The sequence below is a fragment of the Herpailurus yagouaroundi genome, unplaced genomic scaffold (assembly GCF_014898765.1).
Source record: "Herpailurus yagouaroundi ecotype Mexico unplaced genomic scaffold, PumYag 160, whole genome shotgun sequence".
Taxonomy (NCBI): domain Eukaryota; kingdom Metazoa; phylum Chordata; class Mammalia; order Carnivora; family Felidae; genus Herpailurus; species Herpailurus yagouaroundi.
In genome coordinates, this window is record NW_024412401.1 from 26,547,197 (window position 1) to 26,565,725 (window position 18,529).

At 39.7% G+C, this 18,529-nt stretch overlaps 1 protein-coding gene and 1 long non-coding RNA gene across 3 annotated transcripts in view; one reads left to right on the forward strand and one right to left on the reverse strand.

Moving 5' to 3' along the window:
• Positions 1–18,529, forward strand: part of PLPPR1 (phospholipid phosphatase related 1) — a 326,239-nt gene that overhangs the window by 49,469 nt on the left and 258,241 nt on the right. The window lies entirely within an intron of this gene.
• Positions 8,305–9,128, reverse strand: LOC121034755 (uncharacterized). The gene is made up of 2 exons (XR_005792595.1): positions 8,847–9,128; positions 8,305–8,474 (listed from the first exon to the last, which is right to left on the reverse strand). It is a non-coding gene; the product is annotated as an uncharacterized LOC121034755 (long non-coding RNA).

An 18,529-nucleotide genomic window follows, 5' to 3' on the forward strand; every position in this document is an offset into this window, starting at 1 on the left:
ATGCATACATATTATTACAACAGTTTTGCTTTGGGGCGCCTGGGTGGCTCAGTCGGTTGAGCGGCCGACTTTGGCTCAGGTCATGATCTCGCGGACCGTGAGTTCGAGCCCCGCGTCAGGCTCTGGGCTGATGGCTCAGAGCCTGGAGCCTGTTTCCGATTCTGTGTCTCCCTCTCTCTGACCCTCCCCCGTTCATGCTCTGTCTCTCTCTGTCTCAAAAATAAATAAACGTTAAAAAAAAATTTAAAACAAAAGTTTTGCTTTTACGATTTTTTAAAAAAGTTTTTATTCAAATTCCAGTCAGTTAACATACAGTGTAATATGAATTTAGGGTGTACAATATAGTGATTCAACACTTCCATACAGCTTTTATGATTTTTAAAAAGCATTTAGTGAGATAAAAATCTGAAAGCTTTTTTTCATTTCCTAAAACAACTAGTGAAGAAAAGACCTCTCCAGAAATATTTTCACGTTGATATTGGCATGAAGGGGTTTAAATGTAATTATCAGCATATGTCCTTTTTATTTCACGGTGAACATTCTCATCATTTTCTTTGCAAAACTTGGCAAGAAAAGGTTAAAAAAAAATTTTTTTTGCTTTTTTACTAGGGTTCTATTTTCTCTCTTTATGATATATTTCCTCTTCCTACATCTGCAATCTCAGTTCATTTTGATTATATGCAGATTCTATTTACAAGCATTTATTGACCACCTATCCCATATTTAGCATTGGAAGTCATATAAAAATATATAACATAGTTCTGGGCCTCAAAGGGTTTATGATCTAGTTGTTAAGATTAACACACATGAAATAATGAGGGAGTAGGATACCTCTATACTACTACATAGTGAGTTCTTAACATGTATGCTGTATACTCTATCCTCCCTCCTGGATTTTCTCAACATTTAGAAAATACACATCAGCACTTCTTATGTACTGGAGGCTGGGGGCAAAAAAGACTACAAGGAAGTAAAAAATAGTCCCAGCTTTCAAGGCAGGGGAAATAGGTAATTAGCTAACTATGGTGCAGTCTGTTTAACTGTTATAATTATAGGGTAAATAGAGTACCAGTAGTACAGTGTTTGTTTGTTTGTTTTTTCCCCTGGGTGACTTGAGATATTTTTGAAATTGAATGGTCTTCTACCAGGTAGGAAAGGATAGGAAGGACATTCCAGGCAGAGGAAATGTGTGAAAGTGCCTGATGAGTTAGGGTAACTGTAAACCATCCCATGTGGCTAGAGCACAGGGTGCTGGAGTATGAATACAGAGATGAACAGCAGCTGGGTGACATTAATTGACAACTAATTCTGTGTTTGGATACAGATATGCCCAGGATGCTATGAAAGCACAAAAGGAGGGCATCCACCTAAGGAGGCTGAGAAGATCAAGAAGGTTTCTTTGGGAGGTTGAGGTGAGCCGAGTCTTGAAGGACAAGGAGAAAAGAAGGGCTTTCCAGGCCGAAAAAACTATGTGAGAACTGGAAGTAGTTCTGTGTGGCTGCAGCAAGAGAAGTGGGTTCTTGGCTCCATGGAGTGGCCAACCAGCAGGCCAGACATCAAGTGTGAATGGAAATATCCCAAGCCAAAGAGCTTCAGTTTTATCCAAAAGGCTAGGAGAGAGTTCGAAGGAAAGTTTGAGACATGATCAGATTTACATGCGAGAAAGATGCTTGTGACCACAGTGTGGAGGATGGATTGGCGGTGGTGAGACTGGAGGCAGGGAGCGTATTGTGGAAATGATGAGGATGGTGGCAGTGGGGGTGGAGAGGAGGAGATGCTGTCTGGGAAACAAGTGAAAAAAGTAAATCCTGCTCATCTGAGGAAGAGCCTCCTGCCACGTGCACCCATGCTCCCCTTCACTTCCCCAGCACTCCTGTGGCTCTCCTTCCTGTATTTTGAGGGAAACGTATTCACAGCTGCATCTCCAGCATTCATCACAGTCTTGGTACAGAGTAGGGGTCATTAAATATTTGTTGAATGAAAGACTAAATCAGTGAATGAGAAAACCGGTCATGTGGTGTTTTTTTTTTTTTTTTTTTTTTTTTTGCATTAGAATAGTAGAAGCTAAATCATGACTTCCATTTCCCCAAGGTGATCATCCTTTGGGAGGTCAGTGACAAAATGATCCAGGGAGACTACCTCTCTAAAGAACTTTCCTATGAAGTGCCAATAAAAAGCGGCATTGTGACATCACACTTTTTATGTTTAAGATAGTATAGCATCAGCCCATCTTGGAAGCAATGGCACTTAGCATAGTTCCTGATTCATAGTAGGCTGGCGGTGAATGTGAATTGCCCTTTCCTTCCCCCTTACTTGTCAGAATTTCCTGACATCATGTGGTTTGCTCAAACTTTTCAGATAGTCTGGAGCTAGGGAGTTTGTAAGGCACAGGGTCTCATTGAAAGAGCTCATAGCATCTTGGCATCCTGGGAGGAGGGCCAGACAACCCATGTTCTAACCATGCAGCCCTAGGAAATGGGTCCCTTACTGAACCAAACCCAAGCATATTGAGCTCCAATCTTAAAATCCCAATAAGAGATATCAGAACAGATAAAAACGTGACAATTTGTTTTCAGTTGACTGTAGGAGGTGAAAGAGAAGGAGTATCAAAGATAGCATTTTTGTTTGACCTTTGGGTGGGTGGTGGCAGAAGAATGGGGAGAGAGGTTAGCTCAGAAAAGTGAAAGGTGTAATGCCACGTTGTGGAAATTGATTTTGGGGTGGCACTGGAACATTCTGGAAAGCACATAGTACAGATCCCAGGGTGTAGTGATTTCACAGTAAATGCCAACTATTGTTTTTATTTGTTTTTTATTATTTTATTTTATTTTATTTTATTTTATTTTATTTTATTTTATTTGAGAGAGAGAGAGCATGAGCGGGGGAGAGGGGCAGAGGGAGAGAGAGAGGGAATTTCAGGCATGCTCCATCCTCAGCGCAGAGCCCAATGCGAGGATCGGTCCCACAACCCTGGGATCCTGGCCCGAGCCGAAATCAAGAGTCAGATGTGCAACCAACAGAGTCACCCTGGCCTCCCAGCTATTATTTTTATTAAGGGAGGATGGAGGGAGCAGGAGATCATAGAGCCAGAGTAAGTCTCCGCATTTAGCAAAAATTTAGGGATGCTGGAGAGCAACAAGTACCATAGACAGTTCTGTAGCTTGTCCAAAGTTACCAAGCTAGTAAGTGGCAGAATCAGGTCTAATTTTTTTCTTTTGAAAGAGAGAGAGAGGGCACAAGTGAGTGAGGGGGAGAGAGAGAGAGAGGGAGAGAGAGAGGGAAGTGGGGCTCATCTGAAGCAGGGCTCGTGTTTTACCCAAAACGGGGTACACGTTCACCTGAAGCAGGGCTCGAGCTCACCCGATGTAGGACTCAAACTCACAAACTGTGAGATCATGACCGGAGCCAAAGTCAGATGCTTTACGACTGAGCCACCCAGGTGCCCTAAATTTTAATAATCCTACAGTGTCTCTCCTCATCAAGTATGTAAATTACCAGGATGATTTTAAGTGCAGAGACGTTGAAAAGATTGAAAGTAGGGAACTGAAAAAAGACAGTGAAAAGGGGTTCACTGTGACCATTAGGAAAGCAGTGTTAGTACAGCAGTGTGCTCAGAAGCCATATTTCTGGGCTTGAGTGGGGAACGGGAGGTAAGAAGATCCAGGCAAGGAGAACCTATCAGTCATTTATGAAGTCTGGTGGGGGAAGAATTATGGGGCCAAAAGGAGAAGGAGCAGTGAACCTCAAATGCAGTTTTTATCGAGGGGGAGCTGGCGAGGGGAGCTGGTGTCCAATGAGAACAAAAGGTGTGGGAAATGAGACCAAGAGAGGAGAGAAGGAAGGATGCCTCTTTCTAAGAACATAAGAGGATGGATTTGAGGAGGGATGTAGAGTGTGCTCTCCTTCCCCATAACTAAATGACTGAGGTGCTTGCTACAGGCCAGAGAATCCAGATCCTTGAGTGTCGTACTCTAAGTGTGTCACTTGGCCGCACAGGATGTTGAACTTGTTTAGGTAGCAAGGTGGCTGAGAGTACAGACTCTGGAGTCAGACAGGCTGTTTTGAATTTTGGCTCAGCCCCTCAACTGTGTGACTTTGGGCACATAGTTTACTTCTTGGTGCTTCAAATTACGCTTGTCTGTAAGGTGTCTATAACCATCTTGACCCATCACATAGAATTGCGGGAATTAGTTAATATTTGTAAAGCCAGGCATAGAGTAAGTGCTCAGCATATAGTAGGTATTGTGTGTGACTACAGTGAGGTTACAAACATAAAGCTTTGACGTTATTAGCGATGGTGTGCTTTGGTGCTCATTAAAAAAAAATTATTTGGGTTGGGTTATAAAGTAGTTGGCTCTAATCCTGTCTTCCTAAGTGCCGGAATTAAATCAGCAGACACAAATTTGGCAACAGCCGAGCAGCTCCACCTGTCATAAGCCTAGGTGGAGTAGCTGCGTGCTGGGGGTGTCTGCCCGGCACATTTGCCTACTTGCCTCGTTCTCGTGCCTGTCTGGGAAAGATGAAAGTTTGTTTGCCTCAGGCTGATCCCAGCCTTCTTCAGGCTCACAGGCATCACACAACAGCTACGTAGCTGTTTAGCAAATTGTTTGCAAGGAAGTGACTACGTATATTAATTATAGCACCTCTTTGGTACTGAGGGTGTAAACTCTAAATATCTCAGATGTGAGATTTCCAATAATCCTTGGGAATTAAAAGCCTCCCTTCTTTATGGAAAAGTTCGTGGTGTGTTCTAAAACAGCATCCCAGTGGAAATGGAAGCCCTGCCATCTAGCTAATTTGCAACAGAGCAGTGCCTGGAACCCGGGTCTGACCATAACCCAGCACTCTTTGCCTTACACTCTCCATTATATTCTTACACTGTCCTATACTGGCTTGTACTTTCATTACTGCTCTGTAATCAAAGACTGGTTTTTGTTTGTTTCATCCACCCCATTTATACTAAATACCACCCATACTACACTTATGGTTCTCCAGCCAAATTTTTCTTTGTTACCTTCAGGTCTTTGGCCATGTTGTTCTCCTTTTCTGCAACTCCATCCTTGCCTTCCCTGCCTAACTCCTTTAGTCCTTTAGGACAGAATCTCTTCCTAGGGAAGGTGGTCCTGGCCTTTTAGCACTAGGGTTGGCTTCCCTTTCCATGTGTTTCTGTAGCCCTTAACTTTGTATTTTCATCACCTAACATAGCACTTGTTACATAGTAATTGCTCAGTAAACATTTTGGATTGGATGGCTGGCGCAGTGAATGAATCTTGTCCTTGTGAGTCATTGCTGATGCTCCAATAATGAAGCTTCATGTTATAGAAAACCATAGAATTTGCAAGTTCACAGCGTTGCTGGGAGGTTTCTAATCAGACTTCCAAGTGAAACAAGATGAGGAAACTGAGAACCAGAGAGGTTCAGTGACTCATCTGAGGCCATGTAGCTAAGTAATGTGAGGACTGGGACCAGAATGCTAGGTACTGATTTCAGATACAGGGCCTACCCAGGGCCTGGATTAGGGTGAGCTGAGGGGGACAGGGTTATGCAAGTGCATGGTTTATTCCTATCTTTGTTTAAAATGTTGATGTTTTGTTCAGCATGGATTTTTTTGCATATATTGCAATTAAAAACTTTTATTAGTGTTTGTTTATTTTTTAGAGAGAGACAGACTGCAAGTGTGGGGGAGGGAAGAGAGAGAGGGAGACACAGAATCCGAAGCAGGCTCCAGACTCAGATGTCAGCACAGATCCTGACATGGGGCTCAAACTCATGAACCATGAGATCATGACCTGAGCCAAAGTTGGACGCTCAACCGACTGAGCCACCCAGGCACCCCATATTTTTTTTAAAAATTGCATTAGAATATTGTTTATCTTCGTTACTGAATTTTTTGGCTCCCCTCTCAATTTTGTCCTCAATGCAAGTGCCCTACTGGCCTCACCCTGGTTTCAGCTCTGCCCTTCCACAAAGTAAGAGAGAGAATATTTTATAGCCTTCCAACACTAGTGTAAGAATGCAGTTACACTTTGTATGGCATGGGCCCTAATTGAAAATATCAAAGGAAACACCACTCAACATGGTGGTGGGAGCTGTTAATAAACGTTTTATGACCTGGCTGATCTGCTAATTAGTAAGCATTACATTCACAGTATAAAGCTCGGCCAAAAGGAAAAAATGAAGTTTGAATAAAAGCTCTATCTACCTATCATCTGTCTATCTCAGGGCTAAGGACGATGTAAAGATTATCTTCATTTATAAGTTTATGTTGTTGTTAATATTATATATGTCTATATTTTTGAATTTTTCAAAGACCGAAGTTGGAAAAAAGAAAATTATTCTACCCATTAGCTTGGCTGGTTTTGGCTTATGGTACTGCTGGCCTGTTTTGAAGAGTTGAGGTCAGCAGGTTAAAAACAAAAAACAAAACAAAAAAACCCCTTGGCCATTTCTGCCAAAAAATTAGGAAAGGAAGGAAAAGAACTATTAATAGAGATGAGAAAAAGAATTAAAGGGAGGAAATTTTGAGGAGATATCTACTAAGTACCATGCAAGGCACTACCATGGAGTATAGAAGAGGCTTTACATATATTATTTCATTAGTTTCTTCATGCAGGACTAGATATTAGTATCTCATTTGACAGCTGAGCAAAGGCCAGTTAGCTTTCCTAAGCTTTCAAAGCAATAGCTGGATCCAAACATAGGTCTGAGTTCAAGGCCTGTGCTCATTCACTTCATCCTTCTGATTCTCAAAGACTTGGGGTGAGAGATCACCCCACCCCCTTCCGCCATCATCAGGGCCTCGGGGCGCAGGCCTTTGGCAGCTTGTCTGTATTCACTGGATAGAAGTCAGCAATCAGCCCCTCCCTGCCGTTATTTCCTCCGTCTATGGTACATTTATCTTTTTCCATTCATCAATAGCAACAGAAAGCAGAGATGCATATGCACAGGAAATAAATTCCCCTCTTTGTGTGAATGTCATAAATTTTTACATGACGTGAAAACACATATCTCATATTGCCTCCATTATGTCAGAAGGGGCTTTTTCTTTGGGCATTATGGCATCAAGTGTTCTAGAAATGCTCACAGACACAGACTGAAGAAAAGGCGATCATAATTACTGGAGCAAATCCGTCACAATGAGGGGTAATGTATTTGCACAGCTGATGGTCAAGGGTTTCTGGGGTGCTCTTTTTATTGATGTTTCTGATGAATGGCATGGAGCAGTGACCCCCACTCCCAACGTTTTAAATTCAATGAAATCCATACTCAAGTGGAATCGGATATAATTAACAAGAAATGAAATCTGGTCGAGAGTAATGCTGTTCAGCTCAGAGCTCTACAAGCTGAGCATGCTTTATCGTTATTCCCGTCTTCCAGCCTTTGCTGGCTATTGCTTCCAGGCAAACCCACACACTAAAATGCTCTAATAATCAGCCCACAGCCTTCTCTCCTGGGGGTCACAGGAACTGAAAGAAAAAAAAAAAGTAAGACCTTTTCATTCACACTTGTGTTAACTGGAAAAAAACATTCTGTGTGTGTGTGTGTGTGTGTGTGTGTGTGTGTGTGTGTGTGTGTGTGTGTTTTCCTGCAGTGTGAAAAGCAAGGCAGCATCTCTAGGTTTGAGAAAATCTTTTGGGTTTAGTTTTTAACATAGGCTGACATGTAAAATGTGACACAAGCAGTTCCTGGCCAGATTAGTTTGGAACAATTAGAATATTTTAGCAATCTAAAACGTAAACAATTATATATGTACTATAATGTTATACAAAATGCAGATGTAATGAAGTGCATGGCATGGAAAGTAAAAATCAGTCTTATTTCTACTCCAATCTCTTTTCCAGAAAAACACTGTCAATTGTTTAGTGTATGAGCCCCCAACATTTTTGGTCCATTAACATTTACATATGTTGTTCTTTTTTTCTCATTTTTTTAAAGGTGAGATTATACTTTACATACTATTTTGCCATTTAATTTTAGTTATGATTCTAAACGAAAGCAAATTTTAGGTTAGTAAGCATCTGGTAAATAGTACTGTTGTACGAGAAGGATGAGTGCCACTTTCCATCCTAAAATAGAGCTCCTCTGACATAGCCTAGGGTTCTTTGGCCATTTGTCTGCATGTATATTTTGTAGATACAGTCAGTGAGCAGATATTTTCTTAGCTCCTTCTAGGAGACACCTACTCTACCATGAGCTTTCCTTCTATCTAGCAAGAGATAAAATAATGAGGTGACTTAATTTGAACTTAATGAATGGCAACAGCTGTAAATTCTCCTTGATTCACACAATTGCTAGAAGGGATAGTCTACTCCAATTGTCTTATTTTTATTTTTAGATGAGAAAAGGGTCTGTTGAGGTTCACCGACTTCTCCAGGGTCCCACAGCGATTGGAGAGGCTGGCATGACAGGCTGGTTTCTAGCCTAGAAAGGCAGTGCTGCTTCCATTATACCTGACTGCAAAACAACCCTCACATCTGGAAGAGGGAACAAGGGAACTCACTTCATAAACACTAGCTTGAGCAATGAATCCCTAGCAAATTGTGCCTCATGCTTTATGTAAATGTTCTCACCTACAAGCTGCTGCTGAGACTGTATCCCCATCCCCACTCCCCTCTGCCCATGTAACCACTGCTCAAACTCTACCTTCTCCTCCCTGGCCTGATATTCTCCCACTTTACTAACACTTTGAAGTTAGGCAACATCTGACCCTAACATTGAGGTGAGATGGTACCATGTTCCTAGGGAGGGTATTCTTCTATAAACATTTTAGCAGAGATTAATTTTTCAGTTTCATTTCTTGCCATCTTGAACCTTAACAAATGAGTTCCAAAATAAGTAAATTTTACCTGCCAACTTTAATCAAGGCAGGAACTCTTCCTTATAGTAAGTGATGATTTTTTCTTCATAATGGGAGCATCAGTAAAACTGATTATTAAATACTCCAATTATTTTTCATTGCTATGGAGGCAGGCTCCTGTGGTGGGCCAATAGCTTGGGCTGTGCAGACAGAGGGAGCTGGGTTCCAGTCCCAGCTCTGCCATTCACTGGCATTGTGATGTCAGGCCCCTCCCTTTGTCCTTCAAAGACTCAGGTCTCTCCTCTGTGAGACGGAGGCAATAAAAGCATCTTGCCGCCCTGGAAGAGATTTTGTAAGGAATAAATAAATTACTTGCCACTAACATAGAGTTTAGAACATAATAAGGGCTAAGGACATTGTAGCTACTATTATTCATTATTTATTACACATACATGATTGAATAGTCCTCAGAACCACCTGGATATCAAGCTTTAAAATCCTGGGTTGTCCCATTTTCTTCCACAACACTTTAACCTCCGTTTGTTTGTTTGTTTGTTTGGAAATTAAGACTTAAACCAAGAAGCTGAAAATATACATCATTAGATAACCCCTAAACTTTGTTAGGTCTTCATCAGAATATCACCTTCAGTCACTCCTGACCCAAGAACCATGGAATTCAGAAGCATAGCAAGGGGTGGGAAAATAGAAGGGTTTGATCAAGACATCAAAGCTCTGCTTTAAAGAATAAATCTCATGGGGCGCCTGGGTGGCGCAGTCGGTTAAGCGTCCGACTTCAGCCAGGTCACGATCTCGCGGTCCGTGAGTTCGAGCCCCGCGTCGGGCTCTGGGCTGATGGCTCGGAGCCTGGAGCCTGCTTCCGATTCTGTGTCTCCCTCTCTCTCTGCCCCTCCCCCGTTCATGCTCTGTCTCTGTCTGTCCCAAAAATAAATAAACGTTGAAAAAAAAAATAAATCTCAGCCCTCGTTCTCTGCATCTTTCTACTTTGATAGAAATGCTTGGGAATTGATGAAAATGTATGCCTTTCTCAAACATAAAGATAACATTATTAAACACTACTGGTTAAATACATACTATAAGTCTCATTTTCCCTCGTTTACTGCTAGGTTACCTAGATATAGACATGTATATAGAATCCCAGTCACTCACTCGGTGCTGGGGTCTCCCCTTTCACACCACATGACAAGAAGCTACCTGGCCTCTCCCTTTCAGCATTCCTTCTCCTTGAGAGTGACCATAATAGATGTACTCAAGATTAAGGCTGATTGGATCTGAGTCTGTGTTGGCCAGGATTCAGAGAGCTGGTGCAGAGAAAGTAACCTTGATGTGCATTAAAAAACTCAAACATACTTTTACCTCAGGATTTTGTACTTGCTGTTAGCTCAGTCTAGAGTGCCTGCTTTGCAAAAATCTACATCTCTCACCCTTACCACTTTATACATCATGTCTTCATCATATAGGACCTCCCTGGTCCATCTTTAAGTCTTTAGTCTGCTTTGTGATCTGCCTCCTTTTACTAAAATGTAAGCAAGATGATAGAATCTATATGTCTTTTCCCTTTTTACATCCCCAAGGCCTAGAAGAGTGCCTGTCACACTCTATAACTTTAATTGAAATTTATTGAATAAATGAGTTAATTAAAATGTAAAGAATAATTGGCATCTTGAGAGTGGATCTAGGAAACCTGTGGAAATCACTAAATCCAAAAGGCAGAAGATGAGACAAAAAAATCTAAAAATGTGAGATAGCTCCAGAGATCTGCTGGGCAGATCTAGGAATGCATGTTGGTAACAAGACCCGAGGTGGGGTGGTGGTGGTCACTGAGGATTGCTCTAAATGAGGAAGAGGTGTCTCAGTTAAGCGACTCTCAGACACATGGGGTGCTGGTGGGTAGGACACATACCAGCAAACTTACTTCTGCAGAAGAGTCCATTTTACAGTGGACAACTTGAAACTTTAAAACATTCTTCCAGATTGAGCCACATTTGGCCTCTTCTCTAGCTATATGGGGCCAGATGGCCAGATTTAGGGGCGCAACTCATATGAAGAAGATAAAATTAAATAGTGAGCAAAGAAGCCAAATTTCATTTTATAAAGACTTATTTATATAGTGCTCCAATGAAATGAGCAAATTAGTCACAGATTCACAGATTAAGAACCCATAAGGAAAATACCTTTGGAAAACCTAAAACACTTCTTTTGTGTATCACCCACTATTGGAGAAATGTATATTTATATAGGAAATCTAGCTATCATGGGATCTTTAAATATGAGGTTACACCTGGTTACTATATTTGGCTCAGGGTAAAATGTTGACAGGTGTTCTGTGTGGTTTGTTGTATTTGTGTGATCAGGGATACAGTGACCAAGGCAGCTCTGTGAAGGACTGGACTGCCCTGAAGTTGTCCCAGAGTTTCTCCTGGAGAAGCTGTTCAAGGTGTGGCAGCATTGCCTGAACACATGAACCCAGGTCTTGATTCCTGTGAATTTCCTTGGAGATCCATGATTACATTTTTTTTTTGTGGTCTTTTGCTTTAAGTGTAAGTTTTCACTCCCTTGAACACCAACTACATAGAAGCTTACCAAAACTAATCAAAGGGAAATGTAAAATTTTTGGAGTTGAGCTATGTTAAAAGAGAGTATGCTATTCTATAGCAAAAATAGTCCTTTTTATAAGAGATCAGTCTTTGTAAGAGTCATAAGGAAAAGCCAATTTGGAAGCAAAAGATGAAAAAACTAAGCTTTATCTTTATACATGGAGAAAATAGAATTTATAGGAAAAGAACTGAAAGAAGAGGAATCTAAACATTCTGAACGAGGTGAATTGATTGCCTGGTGTTACAAGATGGGTAAAGTCACTAGAGAATAAGTCAGAATTTATCAGGTCACTAGTGCCTTTTCTAGTAAGGCATCTGGCAGATAGAATGCCCCATAGTCTTTCACCAAAGGGTGACTCTTCATCAAAGAGGGACTCTTTCTCCTCTCCTCCTCCCAGCTCTCACTTTTGCTGTAAATTCTTGTTCTTCTACCTTTTCCTCAAATTCAAGGTTCTTTGTTGCTAGTGGATTCAAGGGAACAATTCATGAAATTAGGGTTTCTTTTTTCTCTTGTTCCTCCAGAAAGTCTGTAGGGGCCATCCCAAGGATACTTTACATCAAGATTTTTTTCTGGCTTTTTAGTAGCAAAGAGAAATCTCTACCCACCAAGACTTTCCCTCATTTTCCCATTCCAGGTGCTAGATCCCCCCAACTTTTTCCTAAAACGAATGGTAAGTTACCTCTACGGTAGGTTCAGCTTCCAAGTAAACATGCTTTTGAACATATAGAACCACAGAAAGAAACTTGACAACTTTTCTTTTTCTTCAAAAGTAATTCTGATTTATTTCTTGATTTGAGTTTAGGGAATGGCTATAACTTAAGTGATCAAAAGGAAATTCTATTGAATTATAATTGCCTGGGTGATATTTTATTATTTATTTATTTTTTTCTGGGTGATATTTTATAAATGAACATGATTTAAATATTGTTAAAATGTGAATTAAAAAGAAAATGGTTCCATTATTTTAGGAGATGAAGCACAGCATTCACCTTAACAATTGTTCCATATGGACTTCACCCAGCATAGTTTCTTGTCTGACATTTCCCAGTCTTCAGCCTCTTTTCTACAGAGCTACCTGTTCCTTGCATTTGTCTTCATCTATGCTCTTGCCCATTTTAGACAGCTCTTGCTGCTAATCTTTAATGCATGTCTCCCACCCTCTCCCCCAGACAACTTCACAGCCCATACCCATCCCAGTCCCTGAAAGAGAACATAAAGATTATTTGTAAATGGTGGAATATACTGGGAAGTATGAGATTTCAATCAAAAGATCTGAGTTTGGGGTGCTTGGGTGGCTCAGTCAGTTAAGTATCTGACTCTTGATTTTGGCTCTTGACTTGTGTCATGATCACATGGTTGTGGGCTCCGAGCTGAGTGTGGAGCCTGCTTAAGACTCTCTCTCTCTCTCTCTCTCTCTCTCTCTCTCTCTCTCTCTCTCCCTCTCTCCCCCCTCCTTCTCCCTCTCCCTCTGCCCCTCCCTAAACATGTGCACTCATGCTCTCTCTCTCTAAAAAAAAAAAAAAAAAATCTGAGTTTGAGCCTTGATACATCTCTCACTCACTATGTGACCTGAGAGTTTTCTCAACCTCTCTAGATTTCATTACTTCATTTATAAAATGAAGACAAGGCTAACTCATAAAGAATTGTTTGGGGATAATATATGAGAGGGTAAACTAAAATTCTGCAAAAATGCTCGTTTACTAATACACTGTTAACTAATTCAGCACCATCATTTTATAGAGAATGAAGGGAGAAAATGTAACTCTTCCAGGAATGCAGGACTCAATTTTTTACTGTTCATTTGGCATTTGAAAACCAAAGCATGTAGTGTGAATCAGATGGAAACATACGTGCTGGATGAGGATATAAATCACCCTAGGCCAGATGTGTTTCTCTTTGATATGACTTGGAAGTGTTCTGTGGTAAACAGAGTATATGTTTGGCATTCATACAGGGGATCATTTATTACTTACCTAAAGCTATTAAGTTTTTTGCTTACTATGTTCCTGTTTTAATATGAAGTGTGTCTGAGATTACTTAAAAGGGGTGAGAAGATTTTCAGCCTTGTTTTTAAAACTATAAGTGACAGGTCACCTGGGTGGCTTGGTTGGTTAAGCAGCCAGCCAACTCTTGATTTCGACTCAAGTCATGATCTCACAATTTGTGAGATGGAGCCCCGCATCAGCACAGAGCCTGCTTGGGACAGCGAGGAGCCTGCTTGGGACTCTCTCTCTCTCTCTCTCTCTCTCTCTCTCTCTGCCACTCCCCAACTCATGAACACACACACACTCTCTCTCCGTCAAATAAATAAACTTAAAAAAATAAAACTGTAGGTGAGTGGATAAGGGGGCTGCTTGCAGAAGAGGAAAATGGAGAGGGCAAAGGGAGGAGGGAAGGAAGGAGGAACCTGAGCTGATCCAGAAGGGGTCAGCTATTTCAGATGAACCTAAAATAGAAGGAGAAGTCTTCCCATATAGGGCTGTGAGGTCTGAAGGCATTAAACTCAATAACAAATAAGGGTCTCATGCCCTTTACCTCTGTAGAGTTGGAGAAACCAAAACTCTTTTGATGAAAATCACTGGGAAAATTCAACTGGATGAATAGGCAAGACCTGAACAGATGGATTGAGGTTTTAATGACAAGCTAAAGTTGAAACTGGACACATTCCTTTTCTTTGATTATTAGAATATTTGAGTATGTGGTAAATATTTGTTAAATGGATGAATAAATAGAAGAGTGGATAAGTAAGTGAACCCAAAGAGTCAAGGATGAATGGGATTACCCTGAACTTTTGATGTCTAATGGAACAACTTGGTTGGGCAATGGGTAGGGAGAGGGTGAGCTAAAAATTTTCTGGGTTAGAGATTCCAAATGATTGCTCTTAAGAAGCTTATTTTAGCAAGGGTCAGATAAGATGCTTGACCTAAAGCTGTGTACATGGTAAGCAATTATGCCACCTGAGGTTTGAAGAGTTTTATAATGTCCTTGACCTGCCCCGGAGACAGTATAGAATAATGAGATAAGTGTGGGCTCTAGAGTCCAACAGATGATTTTCAGTTCTGCTTTACTGGCTTTGACATAGGCAATATATTTAACCTGTCCGGCCTTCAATTTCCTTATCTAAAAATGGACTAATAACACGTACCTCATATGATTATTGTAAGGAGTATTTAAGCTGTGTGTAAATTTCCCAGCGTGTTGCTCATTCCCAATAAATGTCAATTGATTTCTCCTTTCCTTACTCTTGTACAAAATATCAGCAACACCCTTCAGATATAGGCATGTTAAAAATAAAGAAATTTAGAAATTCATATCAACTAACCAACGCTGGTTTTCTCCTGCAGTGGAGAATATACATATACATTCTTAGGCATGTTTGTGTTTATAAGTGCAATACAATGAGGGCCTGTTGAACACAAATTTCACTGTATCAGTTGCTCCATATGGACTTCCCCAAGATAGTTTTTGTTGTGACATTTTCCCAGGCTCCTGCCCCTTTTCTCTGAGCTACCTTTCCCTTGCATTTCTTTTTATTTTCTCTCTTGCCCATTTTAGACAGCTCTTGCTGCCAATTCCTAATGAATGACTCCCACCCCCTCCCTTAGACAGCTTTGAAATCCATACTCCCACCCAGGGCAACAGGAGAATTACCAAGTTTCACATTTTTCTTTTCCATCATCTGCCCTGATTCAACATGTCTCTTACTCTTACCAATGCCAATAAAATCCCCTTTTTCCTCTTTTAACTTTTCCTCAACCATTAGTTCCTTTAGTTTATTCTTTGTGTTACTGTTATTACAAATCTTGCAATTATCTTAATGTGTTTATCTTGGTTATGTGTCCATGTTAGCCAACAGTCTTTAAAGTGAAGCTTATTGAAATCCAGCCTTGTGTAGTCACACTGGTCTTTCTAGATAACTTACCTTTCATTTCCCAGCAGAGTCATTGATCATTTTGTTGTTGTTGTTGTTGTTGTTGTTGTTTTCAGCCATATTTTTACTCTTGAGACTCTCCTTCTCTCATATACATACATCTAATCCTTTTAACCGTTTCTACAGCTTTAGATTGGGGGGTTTTGTTCCTTTATTCTCTGGAGTCCTTGAAATACTCCTGGCTGGCTATCATGAACTCTCATGTTCCTGTTTTAAGGATGTTTCCCTCATTCCACATAATTGTTGATGAGAATAGGTTACAGAATAGTAGTCTACCTAATGACCCCATCCACTCTGAGAAGTGAAATCACAAAAACAATATTAAACATGTATCTGAGCACTGGGTCAATCATGTTGTCTTTTAGCCAGTAGGTGAATATTTGTCTTTTATCCCTGCTCTTCCTCACCATTCCGTAGTTTGTATCAGGAACACACCATTCCTTTCCTTCATCAGCCCAAGAAATCTCCACTACATTGACTTTGGTTTCTCTTTCCTTTCATTTTTAACCCCCACTGTAGATTGTAACCAGCTTGAATTTATCTTCAGGTCTGAGCCATGTGATTTCCTCATCATTAGTATTTGTGCTTGAAAAATACATGTTTATAATGGTCATGCTGTAGGTAATTTCTTCCTCCAAGTACATCTGTGACTATGGTTTATTTTGAACAGTATCCCATCTTTGAGCAGCCCTTCCATTTCTTTTACTTCTGGCCCATTTTGATTATTGTCATGTGTTTCTTTTTTTGGGGGGGGCTGCTGATTTTGTCTAAGATATTACTAATATTTTAAGGAAGTGAATCTTTATTGCTGATAGAGGTGTTTTAGCCTAGGTAAGTCTTGTGATTTTCCTCAAATTGTACCATATTGGTAGGTGGGCACCCAGCCTGTTCCATAGAAGAGGCTCGATTAATTTTTGCCAGTTGACTGACTGAGTGAATCATCTGCTCCTTTATCCCATTTGCCATGCTCAAGAGCCATTTGGCCCCACTTCATTCCTTTTTTTTCTCTGTGTCTTGAGAACTATGTCAGGAAAATGTGTCAGAGAAACAGGTCCATAAATAGATCATTACTTACAGGGAGAAATTCCAAATAGCCTTGTTCTGTGTCCAAGAAAACATCAGGGCTCCTGAAAAGCAAAGTGAAAAATCACAACTGAGCTTACCATTTCATTGGGAAGACAAAAGACACAGACATAAGACGGCGTGATACTTGATCTAGTGAATGTTTGAGGTAAGATGCACTAGGCCTTCCCTGAGCTAATTGAAAACCACAGAGATCCTAGAGCCCTTAGTGTAAACTTCATACTGAGACTCATATATTCTTACAAAGTCTGAGAGAAGAACACAAGTCTTTGGGATGAAAAACTGTCCTGGAGAAATGGGGCTCACAATGAGTCAGTGAATGAACTAGACATCCCTTTTCAGAAAAAGGTTTATTTTTCTTAAGGTAAAGTATGAAGATTGATGTGATGCTGTCTCACTTGAGGGAGATTCTTAGAAGCATTGATTTTATAATAGGAAACATGCACATCTCCTAATGCATTTGCATTGAATGCTCATACTTCAATAGCCACAAATCCTCAGAGGCCAGGAAAGATTTTGGTTCAGAGCTATTGTCTAAAGAGTGGTTATTCACTAATATATGGATGATGAAGACTTGAAAGATAGGAAAATACTAGCAGTATATGTGACATATAGTGGGTTAATAAAAATACTATCAAAGAACACTACAAAATGATAAGAAATAGACAATAATAAAATGAGCAAAGAGTACAAATAAGAAACTCCTAAAAGGTAAAATGCAAATGGCCAGTAACTATATTAAGGGAAATTCAAATTCACTAATAAAGAAAAGAGAATAAAAGCTCAAAATACTATTTTGCAGCCATCGGATTGGTAAAAAAAAAAAATGTAAATATTGTTTTTATTTGGTGGCGGCAGGTGTGTGTATGTGTACATATATGTATGTATATCTGAAAATAGACACTTTGTACACTGCTGATGGCTATGTGAATTACTACAATGGTTTCATCACTTAATTGGCAAATATTTCCAAAACTGAAAATGGACATACCTTTTCATTCAGTGCTCTGCCTTTGGGTAAGATATCCTGAGGAAATAAGGGCATGAGTTTTTAAGGACATATATATATATCCAATAATGCAGCATTTAGTAGTTCAAACATGGAAAAAATATCTGAATAGGTTATCGACAGGATACTGAATAAATTATGGAATACTAAATAAATTGTAATATTGTGCCACTTAGAAAAATTTGGCTTTATGTTTACTTACCTGGATGTCCATTCTTCTTTGGGAAGTAGAAAAGAAAATTAGTAATTGTAGTGAAAATATGTATATTGCTTACCATGTGTCAGATATTATTCTAAGTTGCATATATTACTTCATTCAAATATCACAGTAGCAATTTACAATTGAGAAAATAAAGCAGAGAGAGGCCAAATGACTTCCAAGGCCATATAAATGCTTAGTGGTAGAACTAGGATTTAAACCCTGTGGGTTGGCTCCAAAGTTGACATTCTTTTTTTTTTTTTTTTAAGTTTTTATTTAAGTAATCTCTAAACCCAATGTGGGGCTCCAACTCATGACCCCGAAATCAAGCATCATGTGCTCTTTCAACTGAGCCAGCCAGATGCTCTGATACTCTTTTTCTTTTTTTTCATGAATATGCCATTTTAATTTTATTGAGTGGAAATAGTTATTACATTTTAATGAAAAAAAACTCAGTAATAACACAGATTTGGACATTTTGTCTGCTAAATGCATTAATCAGTTTTGAATTCCCAAACAAATTATTTATTAGGTATTTATACAGACATAAAACTAAGAATACCAAACTCTTTAATCAATATTATAATAAAAATTGTTTTTAAGACTTCATAGTTAGAACTTAAGAAAATATACAATGAATTCAACTCATCTTGAATGTTTTTTGTTAGACGTAATTTACCTTTGTAAACTTACATTTGTTAGTAAAATGACTAAATGGTGTAGCAGAAACAAATAATCTAAATGCCAGAAATAAATAAGAAATTTGCATTCATTTAAGATACTCTTTCTGAGGTATGTGTGTCCAGAATTGTAGAAGTGCCTCTTTATAGGTGAGATAAGAACTACAGTGCTACATAAATCCATCAATACTCTGACAAAGAAATGTGAAATGTG